Source organism: Zea mays, unplaced genomic scaffold (assembly GCF_902167145.1).
Source record: "Zea mays cultivar B73 unplaced genomic scaffold, Zm-B73-REFERENCE-NAM-5.0 scaffold_187, whole genome shotgun sequence".
Classification (NCBI taxonomy): domain Eukaryota; kingdom Viridiplantae; phylum Streptophyta; class Magnoliopsida; order Poales; family Poaceae; genus Zea; species Zea mays.
In genome coordinates, this window is record NW_023366804.1 from 73457 (window position 1) to 86029 (window position 12573).

Consider the following 12573-nt stretch of genomic DNA (forward strand, 5'->3'; position numbering starts at 1 on the left):
AATCTACCCTTTACTAAGTAGTAGAGATATATAATACAATTATTATTAGAAGGGTCCTCTTTTATATTTGGTTCTGCCCCTAAAATTTTAGGACTGTCATGCTCAAGTCATGGTGCCCTCGGACATTGTCCGTGTAAATGATAGGACCAAATAGCCTCATCCAAAAAATAGTAAACCTATTCAAAAAATATTTAATCATAGATAAACATAAAATTAGCTATCGCTGATGATTATGAGATTTGTATAAAGTAAAGATATGATTTATTGTTTCTATAGCAGATTTATAAAAAAAACGGACTGTATTCTTGTGCATGCCCAACTTTCCGGCCCACACCGCGTCGCGTTCTTGGGCTGGCCTCTGTCTGGTCCAGTAATCAGTACACGCCTCGGGGTTGGGCCCCAAGGCACAGCGGCCCTGCTTCTTCCGCTCTCTGCTCAGTGCTGAGTCTGCTCCGTCCGTCTCCGTGCCGTGTGCTGGCGGTGGCGGTCCAGGCCCCGCTCGCTCCTACCAGTGGCCCGTGCGTGCGGCCGCCGGCGCCCTGATCGATCGACCCGCGCCTCGGCCGGATGGAGGCGTCAGTAGCAGCAGCAGGAGGTGGGGGAGGCAGCGCCGCCACGCGGAGCAGCCCGGCGGCCGTGCAGGCCACCAACGACGACGCCGCGGCCAGCAAGCTGTAATACCCCATTCCCTTCATCCTCCTCCCCGTCTCTCGCAGAGATGCGATGGTTTCTGTTCTGCGGATAAATTTTTTTTCTTCCGTTGCAATTGGGTGGTCGATGGAAGAGGCGCTGCCGGTTTGTTGGGCCGCTTGTTTATCGACCGACAATTAGTACACTTCCTGTTGCAAATGATGAATCGGCGTAGGAACTAGGAAGCACTTGGTCCAGGCTCATAGGCATGTAGTACGATGCGAAGTTCTCTTGTATAGGAAGATGAACTGGGATAACTTGTCAGTCCAATTTTTCATGTGAAAAGTCCCTCTTTGCAGCAAGGGGACATACCGTGCTATAGAAACACTCAATTTGTATTTTGCTCTGTAAGAAACCAATATAAAGCAAATAAAGAGGTATTCCGCAGTGACTGGTTCGTTGTCAACCGAACTATCTCTTGTGCCCATGGCTTTAAGTACTTATGTGGGCTTCTGACCTTGATACTTGATGCACAAAGTGGCCAAAATATCAGTCCTGGACATGCTCATTTGCATCTGTAGTCACTGCTATTTAGGTGATAGGATGAAATCAATCTTAGAGAACCCTGAAATGCTCTGCAAACTTGACAAAATGTGGAATGTTTATGAACTTATATAGCATCTTAGTAGTAAAACTGGCTATTTGCCACAGCATCTGTTACTAACATGGCATAAGGCATGTTAACTTGTTTGCAGGTCCTGTGTTAACAAAGGATACATGAAGGATGATTATGTGCGGTTTTTTTGTTAGGCGACCAACAAGAAGGGCTCCAATAATCAATCGTGGTAGGTACTGCTTTGGGATGTTGTCTTTATCCTGGTGACTTATATTAAGTATTTTTGGGGGAATGCCTTTCCAAATCATTGCAGGGTATTATGCGCGTTGGTCTGTTCTCAGGACGCTTCTGCATCAATTCCTCAATGCGGGGAAGAATAGTAACAATGACAAGCCTAAACAAATATTATCCCTTGGTGCTGGCTTTGACACAACATTCTTCCAGTTGCAAGTTAGTCCTTTAATTCCATTATTATCCCAAAAGGACATAGATCTAATTTGTGTTGATGTGACTAGTTGATTCATTTTTGTTCTTGTTTTCCCCACCCCCAAGGATGAAGGAATGGCTCCACACTGTATGTAGAATTGGATTTCAAGGAGGTATTGAGATTTCTCATTTCATGTACTGAAGTGCAGTTTACTCCTTGATGCAGTGTAATTGTTGTGTTGTGATTTTGTATGCTAGTAGTTATTTGTAATTTTTCCCACTTGCATTGCATCTTCTCACCCTTGTGCACGCTAGTAGTAATATCTTTCAGCTCCAAATGTTTGGCAGGTAACCAGCAAAAAAGCCGCCGCATCATTAACCATTATAGTGAAATGAAGGAAAAGTTAGGCTCAGAAGCTTCAATTTCAATCGGTACTTTTCTCGTTTACTCTCTGTGTATCATCCCTTTTTTGCATGTTGTGTCCTTCCAATTTGTAATTGGATTGACCCAAACTTCTAAATTCTTCCCTGCACTCTACTATCCTTTTAGAAACTATCTGTTTGTCGATTATTCACTGGCTGTCTTACTCATATCTTTCTGTTTTATCTCACAGACATATATTTGTGTTTAAACTTTAAACACAAACAAGGAAATGTGTTGTTTACTGAAAAGTCTAGTAAAGTCTTCTATTCTATACAGAAAATTCAAGTTTCTTTTTGTCAAGTTCTCAGCTGATGTTTATTTGCTGGTTAGCAAGCAAAGGGTTCTTAGAGAAGTATAAAGTACTAGTTACCATATCAGGAAATGTTCCATTTTCGTTTGTTTCAGAGGTTTCATCCTGTTTGGAAGAATACTCTTTTTGTCTCTTTTCGAGAACTTCAGATGGATAATGAACTTTTTGCAAATAGTACTTTTAGGTTCAAACAAAAATCGCAAGTTGGAGTGATCACTCCATGTTACATAATTAGACATTTATTTTTTCTTTGTGACTGTAGCTTGTGCAATAACTTATCCATCTATTTCAGAAAAAGGTGAAGTGATAAGCACACATTACAAGCTATTTTCCGCTGATATTCGTGACATACCAAAACTGGATTCAGTTATTCGCATGGCTGAAATGGATCCTAGGTAAACAGCTTTTCTACTCTATGTTTAATTCAATCTCTTCTGATATGGAAACATGTTGAACTAGAAAATATGCTGCACAATATAGAGACACCATCAAGTAGATACATGCACAACATAGTTTCCTATCTCTTATAGTTTAGTATAAACCAACCTTTCAAGTGTGTTTGATACAACTTTCTGCTGTCATCAGCTTGCCGACCTTTATAATTGCAGAGTGTGTGCTTATTTACCTGGACCCAACTGCCACTGGTGCTATTGTGAGTTTGGGCATCTCAAAAGTTCTCCACTGCTGTCTTTTTCTTATATGAGCAGGTTGAATCATTCTCACGGTGTACTATTTCGCCTCTTAGATGTAGCCTTTGGAATTGATGGCTAATGTTTTGATGCAGATTCATCCTGATGATGCATTTGGGGAGCAAATGATTAGAAATCTTGAGGTATCTGTTTACTCTCTGTATTTTCGCAAATGATTGAAACTTTTAATTCACTGTGGCACATGAACCCTTTGACTTGAGGTTCATTTAAAAACTTGGGTTAAATTTGCAGACCCTGGTGGTGCTTTTATTTGGTTAGCGCCTGCTCTAGTCTGTATCTTTCAGTATAGATGTGTTGATATTCTTTCTGTTCTTAGCATTTAACATATCACCTAATGTCATCTGCCATCTTGCTGCTGATGCAGAGTAGAGGATGCCCCCTTCTCGGTATAAATGCTACACCAACCTTGAGTCACAAGGAGAAACTTTTTCTTGGCAATGGATGGCAGGTATATATCTGACAATACAAGTGAAATATTAGCATAACAAAATGATAGTTCCTGGGGACTGGGGTTCTGATGATCAATTTTTCAGAGAGCCGTTGCATGGGATATGCTGAAAATCTATAATGACTTCATTGACAGTCAAGAAAGACGCAGGTAATGTTTCTGGTAAATGGTAATACCTAGACAGTACTGAAACACAAAAATAATGTTCTTGCTTTCAAATATAAAGGAGAATGAAAGTAATAAGAGATAACTGAAACTAAAATATTTTGTTGGACAATGCTGGTCGGTACGATTATGTGAACTGGATCAAACATTGTACCTATTGAATGCGATGATCACCCACCTCATTGAATGTTGTTCTCATTTCTCTAGAATTTTAAATTTGATCCTGGCTGAGAACTCGGTTTCAGCTTGTGGTTATGCTGCACCTTTCCATGATGTCACTGCTGATAAGGCTGCCCGCAATGGATGCAGGATCGAACGGTTAGAAACTGTTTGATGAGTTGAAGAGTGGTATATGATGCAGGTATGTGATACCTTGAGAAACACTGTACTGCTCATTGTTTGAGGAATATTTTTTTTTCTTGATTTACTACCATATAAAGAAGTCGATCAGTTAAGTGTGTTTCTGTTCTGAAAACCTTGACTTGTGCTTTCAGGAACACTACTGTGTGGCCTATGGAATCAACGACGCCGAGGTTATTGACTACTTGACTTCATATGATTATTCTGAAATCAGTCGAATCCACCAGTCTACAATTTTGTGTCGAGGCTAAATTTAGTCTTTCTCAATTTCAGGGCAATATTTGACAGTTTTGGATTTGGGGAGACATAGCAGCACTGGTGCCTTTTCTTCTGTGGGTACCAGCTGCACTTGTTTGTAAACCGACACCATTAATTCAAGTATTACTCGAAGTAAACTTTGCTTGATAAAAGAAGGAACGATTGCTTGATAAAAGAAGGAACGGACAGGGGTAGGATACCTAAACATCTCCTGATGTTGGAGCTTGCTTTGATAGGCTGTTCAAGTTCAACGGCGTTGTGCTTGGTTTAAGGTCTTTGGTGCCAGTCGCAGTGGTGTTTGATGTCAAAGCATGCCAGGCTGCCAGTTCGTCACAATATGAACAGAACAGTGGTGCTTTCCATTTTACTGTTTGCAGATTTAGGTTAAATCTGGTAGCACATGTTTGCAGAATAAATCCGATGTAGTTTCCTTCAGCCTCTTCAGATACGAGAGGAGATGACATATACGTCCGGTTCCAATTTGCGCTTGAACGTGCGAGGAGCTTTGAAGCCAAAATAGTTTCCTAACATGTTGAAACAACCGCTGTAAGAGTCAACTCCGACCAATGATTTTAAGTCGCCTGGTCGAACCCTGAGACTGACCAGGTGACGACCAAGGTGATTAGTCGACCATTTAGGATTTTAGGATTAGAGCAGTAGCAGCCATTAGTTCGGCACTAGCACCGACAGAGGTAAGCCATAGACGGTGTAAGCCATAGAGACAGACAAAATCACATAACAGAACTACAGAGAAGGGGGAACCTTGAGATGATGAGCTCAACTCGTCACTAGTGTTGTAGACGCTCGTGATATAGAGCAGCTGTCGCTCGCCGGTGATCTGGAGCAGCCGTCGCACGCAGGTGATCTGGACTGGAGCTATGGAACTTGAGCAGGCAGAGGAGGGGCAACCCGCGGTAGAGGAAAAGAAGAGGAGGGGCAGCTCAGAGCAGAGGAGGGGTAGACGGCGTTAAGGTCTGGCTGGTAGCTGACCAGTGAGGAGGAGGCGGTGTCACGAGGAACTAGGCGGCGGCAGGAGGCAGCACGACAACGGACTGTTAAGTCTCTTATGGGCGCGTGAAAGAACAGGCACGTGAAAAACCCCTAATGGGCCATTGGCTGCCAGCGCATTAGAACCCTGCAGCCTAGTCATGAGATCACTCCTGGTCGCGCGCAGTGTCTAGTTGCCCGATTAGGCGACGATTAGGCGGACGATCGAACGACCAGAACTCCTAGTCGAACCGGAACCCCTAGTCGGTCATCGTGACTAATCCGACGACTTGAAATCACTGACTCCGACAAAGAGGGTGATCCCATCCCATCGCATAATTATGGGGATAAGGGGATTAAGAGATATTAAATACTTTTCTATTCAATTTTAACTTTGCAAGGGATTTTATACCCTTCAATCCACTCCTAAACATATAAAGCCCTTAGGTTATCTCCAACAATCGCACATATGGTCATGTAAAATATTGTTTTGTATCATAGATAATATTTTTTATAGTGTGAAGTTTAAAATAAGACGTGAGATGAGAAATAGAATGGAAGAGTTGCTGAAAATAGCCTTAAATACATCTTTTGTTTTAAAACAATCTATACTCTATACCACTATATAATCCACCAGTTTAAACTTTATAAAACTCATCTAATCAAATCACCTCTACACTTATAACATTTACTAAATTCATCAAACAAATTGTACCTATACTTAACACACAATCACACAAGCAAAACCAATGGTTCACATCGCTGGATAACCCTCTTCTCATACCTACTCAAATCCAATAGACAATATTATTCAGATCATCCTTATTTCATCCCTCCTGTGTCCCTACCATCACTTACACTATCGTTGACATCGACTTTTGTTCTCTACTTCTTCAGATCGTAATGTTAGCATGAGCTATGGTAGTCACAAGAAAGTTTAGCAAAATTGAGAGACGTGCCCACGCCACACGGCTCTTGTGTTGATGATTAGTGGATCATTACGGACAATACGTTTGTTAAGATAACAGACTATTTTTTCATCAAAGGGTCCATAGCTCAGTGGTAGAGCAATTGACTGCAGATCAATAGGTCACCGGTTCGAACCCGGTTGGGCCCTATATATAACATAAAATTGTTTTTGCATCATAAGATTTATATTTATTTATCTGATTTTATATTTATTTACGTCTCACAAAAGTTGATTCTAACTTTCTATTTGTTTGTTTTAGAAACTGACTTTTAATGATAAAACTACCACTTCTAACCGGGTTAGGGTGTTAAAAATTTGCATCATAAGATTTATATTTATTTATCTGATTTTATATTTATTTACGTCTCACAAAAGTTGATTCTAACTTTCTATTTGTTTGTTTTAGAAACTGACTTTTAATGATAAAACTACCACTTCTAACCGGGTTAGGGTGTTAAAAATTTTAATTAAATGATGCATTTTTCTCGGTATTAGAGTTCTAGTAGTAAATCTTGAGAGAACCAAAATGTATTCTTTTTTCTTTGGAATAATTGGATCTATCTATACTACTTATTAAGACTGTAATGATAGTCTGTCATTCCATGTTCTGCCAACATTCTCTGTTGTGTCATTCCTATTCCTTGTTCTGCCTTTCTCATTCCTCCTCCCCACATAGCCTATTCTCATGTTCTACCATTCTTATTCATTGTTCTGCCTTTTCCATTCCCCCTCCCCGCAAACGTCATTCCCATTCCCCCGTACAACCCACATCTAGCTAAAATTAAAAAACACAAATGATCCCAAGGGGATTCTCTCGGTTGTTCTGGGTACCGCATCCGACAACGGCGCCGTCTAGCTCATCGTCCACCTGAAGCCCAACCTGCCATGTAAGTCGCTACTGACCGACCAGGAATTCTTGTGCGCTGGGACGACGACTGTTGCTGACGTTGTGTGAGTGTCCTCGAACATGATGTATGTAGAGGAGTAGTGCATCCGGTGGTGCAATAACTAGGTGTACTACCTCAAAGATGAGCCCGGGGTGCATTTCGTCTGATAGCCCAGCCAAGAGTCATCGGTACCCACCATATCGTGCGCGTTTGACGACTACTATATCAAGGACTATGGCGTCATCTCGGCGCCGACGGTGATGTAGAGGAGGGCCAACAGCAATGACCAATTCGTCATCCTCGCCGACGTCAGGGTAGCTTTTGTGTCAGCCTGCCTTTAATTCCCTTCACAAGCACACACACATGCCTTTTAGTTTAAGCAAGCGTGTATAGTGATGTGTGCCTCATTACTGACGATATACGAGGGAACTTCTTTCGGCAGGTATGGGACGTGCTCTCCAATGATGAAACCAGGCAAATCGTGGCATATATCGAAGTCTGCATGATACTGATGTGAAAGAAACATGTTGTAACACCCGAAATTTGGGGTATAAAATTTCTTTTCTAATATCCACTAAATTTGGTGTTACCCTCTCTTTTCCTTGCTTTTCTTTTCTTTTTCCTAAATAGCGAAGAGTTATTTTATTTTATATATGTTTAGGCCTAGTGAAATAAAACCCTAGAAAGGGGGTCCTTGATTGTTGCATAGCATGTCGAGGCATGTTTTTCCTTGTGATGGTGCATTTATTCAAATTTAGGCAACATGTTTGAATTTGAATTCAAAACTAAAACATGTTTTCAAAAAGAACAAAAGGAAGGAAAATAAATAAATAAATAAAATGAAACCTTCCTCAGCTCCTCCTCCTTCCCTGGCCCAGCCGCGGCCCACTCGGCTCCCCGCGCCAGCGCTCCCCCGCAGCCCACCCGCGCAGCCGCAGCCACCCCGGCCCAGCGCGCCGCGCGCCCCTCCCCATGGCCCAGCACGTGCGCGCTCCCCAGTAGCCGCTCGCGGCCCAGCCCAGCAGCACCGCGCGGCCGCGCCCCAGCACGCGCGCGCTCCCAGCCGGTGTCCAGCGCCACCGCCATGCCTGTACGACGCGCTCGCCCAGCACGTCGCGCACATCCCCGCGCGGGCAAGTCACCCAGCCGCCAGGGCGCTATCCCCACCTCTCCGCGCCGCGTACCGCGCGCGTGTCGTGCACCCAGCCTCGCGCAGCCGCGCTCGTCCAACCGCCCGCCCACGTCGTCCTCAAGCCAGGAGAGGCCGAGCAGCGCTTCATTCCTTGCCAACCTCCTCTCCACTCCTTTCTCTCTCCCGACTCTCGCCCTTGCTTGAGCACAGCGCCCAGGGACTGCCGTTCATCGGCGTCGCACATCCCATCCGCGTCCGGCTTCCGTCGCGAGCTCGCCCCAACGCCGCCCATGCCCTCGTCGGAGCACCTCGCCATCCCGGCCGACGTCGCGAGTGCGAGGTGAGCCCCCTCTTCTTCTCCCTCTCTCCTCTGGTTTCTCTTTTCCATCCACACGCAGCAGGTTGATGCGTGGCCGGGGCCTCCTAGCGTGGCGAATGCCCGCCATGGCCGGGGCTCGACCAAGCCGGCCCTGCCGCCCCACCGTGCCCACTCGCGCGACGCGATTCACGGGACCACACATGCCCGCCAGCCCTAGCTCACGTTCTTGCAGCATGCACACGCGTTCGCTTGTGCGCAGCACGTCATCGGGATTTCGGCGACGTCTATCTTCCCTCGCACGCATCCGTCTACCCCCCGTATACACCCGTGTACCCCTATCTACCCCCCTGCACGTGCACGCCTTCGCGCCGTTCACACGTGTCCGTTGTTGTCGTTCGCGTGCGTCACCATCCATTCGCGATGTTTCACGTGTGTCGCGCGCGCGATCCGCGCACATTAGTTAATCATTTGGCCATAATCGTTCATACTTAGTAATTAGTTCTTGTTAATCGTTGACTAATTGATAATTCAATTTATCTAAGTTGTTTTACGCAAATAATCTATATTAACTAAAATCAACTTAGAAATATAGTTTTGCGCATTTAATTATAATCTGGTGATATTCGTATGTCGCGTTGTGTTAGCCGCGAATTGTTAGTTATTCAATGCGTTATGCGTCGTTTAAATATTATTCAATTTATGTTGTGTTATAAATTTGTTTCGACTCGTTCTAGTTACGTTAGTTTTATAATAACGTTGTCTACATGTTAGAAACATTGTTTGGTCGCGACACATGTTTTATGTAATTAATGAAGTAATTGTTTACCTCTTGGTTATTAAAATAACTAATTTATAGTTTAAATTTATAAATTATAAATACATGTTAATGTGATTAGTGACTACACAAATGTTTTAATGTAATACTTGTTTAGTATAATCGCGTTATCTGTTAGCGATTATCACACATCGTCGCGTGCCGTTCACGTGGGTCACGCGCCTTGTCGCGTGCTGTTTCGCGTGTTGTCGCGTGCTGTTTCGCGCGCTGCCGCGCGTTGTTCGCGCACATCGCACATGTTGTTCGTCCGAATTTTTTGTTTTTTAGCCCCTTTGGAGACAAAAATTTACGTTTGGACCCCCAGAAATTTAATTTGCACGTTTGGACCCGAAGCTCGGCGCCATAGGCTGTGGCGCCGAGGTAACACAGCTCGGCGCCACAGCCTATGGCGCCGAGCTCGGTGACGTGGCAGTCGTCGTGGCACCTAGCTCGGTGCCACAGATCTTGGCGCCGAGCTAGGAAATACCCGCGAACTCCCATTCTCTCTGCGCGTTTCTTCTCAGTTCGCTTCACTTCTCCGACCGCAAAATACCACCGCCGCCGTTCACTTCTCCGACCGCACCGCCCGTTCGCTTCGCCACCGTCCCGGCTCACCGCCGGCCCGGCTCGCCGCCGGCCGCCCGCCCCGCTCCCTGCCTGCCCGGAGATCCCCGCCGCCGCCCGGAGTTCGCCCGGAGATCCCCGCCGCCGCCCGGAGCTCGGCCGCCCGGAGTTCGCCGCCGCCGCCGCCCGTAGTTCGCCCCCGCCGCCCGGAGCTCACCGCCCCCGCCCGGAGCTCAAGCCGCCGCTCGGAGCTCGCCAACGGTCGGCCACCGCGCGCTACGGTTGGCCACGCCAGGTATTTTTTTTAATTTCTTAGTTTAGTAAATCTTAGTGATTATATAGTTTAGTGTATTCTTAGTAAATTTCTTAGATTAATTTCTTAGTTTATTAATTTCTTAGTTTAGTAAATTCTTAGTGATTATATAGTTTAGTGTATTCTTAGTAAATTTCTTAGATTAATTTCTTAGTTTATTAATTTCTTAGTTTAGTAAATTTCTTAGTTTAGTGTTTAGTAAATTCTTAGTGATTATATAGTTAGGATTTTGTTTAGCGCATTGATATTACATGTTTCTGTGTTGGCAACCATCGTGTTGTCGTTTATTCGCAGGTTCTATAAATATCACTTTACAGGGGAGGTGCTGCCAAATTTTTTACTGACAATAGGTTTTTTTGTACGTAGGTGTTCGTCCGACTTGACCTTCTCCACCGTTAGCTGGACTCGTACGCGTTCTCAGGTATACAATGTTTTCGTACTATTTATAGATTATGTAATTTCGTTTGATGTGTTCATTTAATATTTACTATATAGTTATTAGTTAATATATATTTATTACTTAGTAAGTTAGTAGGCTTAAGTATATAGCCATTATTGAGTTAGTAATCCATTTTTGTAATAGATGGACAGCCTAGTAACACTATACCATGGAGGAAGGGTGGAGATAGATGCTTATGGGAGTGTTACTTTTGATGGTATGAAGATCGTGACCATGTTGTTCAATGAAAGACCATCTTTTAACAAGCTTTTGGCTCGAGCTTGTGAGGAGATTAGTTGCGACATAAACGACCCTAGAATATCAATTCAGGGTTTGTTGTCCCATATTACATATGGAACAGTTGTCCGACGGTTGATCTCCATTACCTCAGAAGATGATTGGGTGATATATTTAAGAATTGTGAAGACGATGGTTCCACCATGTTTGGAGGTTGTTCAAAAGTTACCTGTTATTCATGCGAAGGTCCAGTCAGGTTATCTCCACAAATGCCAAATGCATCTCGTATTGAAGCTCCTTTGGTAGAGCTTCATGAAGAAGTGGTTGTTGTGCCCGATGCTCAATCGGGTCCGCACGAGTATGGGATTTCTCGTCCTATTCCCCCAAGAGATCCCATTGACCCAGGATCCAGTTCACGATCATCCTAGTAAGTGTCTTCGACACATTGTTCGTATCCATCGTTATTTCGTTTGATTAGACTTTTTAATGTGGTTTTTCTTGCTCTGACCCGATGCAGGATCTCCACATATCGATAATGCTGATGTTCAGATTGATGTGCCTGTGTCATAAATGGACAACATATGCAGGGCATCCAATAGTGTTGATGTTCAGATTGAGGATGAGGAGGAGCCATATGAGGCTGCACGGCCTTAGATTCTGATGATGACCGTCCGGTTCAAGAAATGACCGAGCAAGAAATTGAACTCATAAGACGTTTGTGTCCGGAGCGAGACCCTGCAGTACATGAATTTAGCAGTTTAAGTCATTCCACCCGTGCTTATGCTCAAGGACGTGATGATGAACTACTAGAGGCTCCGGATAACGCCGACAGCATTGAGATTAAGGTTGGCTTACTTTCAAGGATCTGCCTCACTGAGACGATGGCTACAGGAATATTCTGTGAACCGGAAGAGGCCGTTCAAGGTGAGACATTCGTATGCACAGCGTCGTTACACTGTTGTGTGCGAGGTGCCAGAATGTAATTGGAGGGTATGTGCCCGAAGGCAGAAGGACACCGGAAAGTTTAAGATCACCAAAATTGTAGGTCCACACACTTGTGCCCAGACAGAGCTGAGCTCTAAGCATCGTCAGTTGACATCTACCCTGATTGCGAAAAGGATATTGGGGATATGAAGGGCCAGCCAAACTTGAAGGTGAAGTCAATTATGACCATGACTTCGGAGCTGTTTGGTTACAGGATCAAATATGGGAAAGCATGGAGGGCAAAGCAGCGAGCATGGAAGATGATATACGGGGATTGGGAGGAGGGTTATGAGAAGTTACCAGCATTGTTCAATGCAATGAAAGCAAAAAAACCCAGGCATGCATTACGAGTACATCCCCAAACCTAATGAATGGAGGAACGGCAAAGAGATATTTTTTCGTGCTTTCTGGGTTTCTCGCAGTGCGTAGAGGCCTTCAGGCATTGTCGTCCCGTGCTCTCTATTGATGGTACTTTTCTGCTTGGGAAGTATAAGGGCACATTGTTGGTTGCCATATCATGCGACGCAGACAACGCATTGGTTCCTTTGGCATTTGCTTTGGTGGAGAGGGAGAACAGAGA

At 44.4% G+C, this 12573-nt stretch overlaps 1 non-coding gene and 1 pseudogene across 1 annotated transcript; both read left to right on the plus strand.

The window, feature by feature from the left end:
- The first annotated feature begins 438 nt into the window (after positions 1–438).
- Positions 439–4805, plus strand: LOC109940161 (leucine carboxyl methyltransferase 1 homolog; annotated as a pseudogene).
- Positions 4806–6379: 1574 nt separating this feature from the next.
- TRNAC-GCA (transfer RNA cysteine (anticodon GCA)) lies at positions 6380–6451 on the plus strand. The gene has a single exon. It is a non-coding gene; the product is annotated as a tRNA-Cys (tRNA).
- Positions 6452–12573: the final 6122 nt, after the last annotated feature.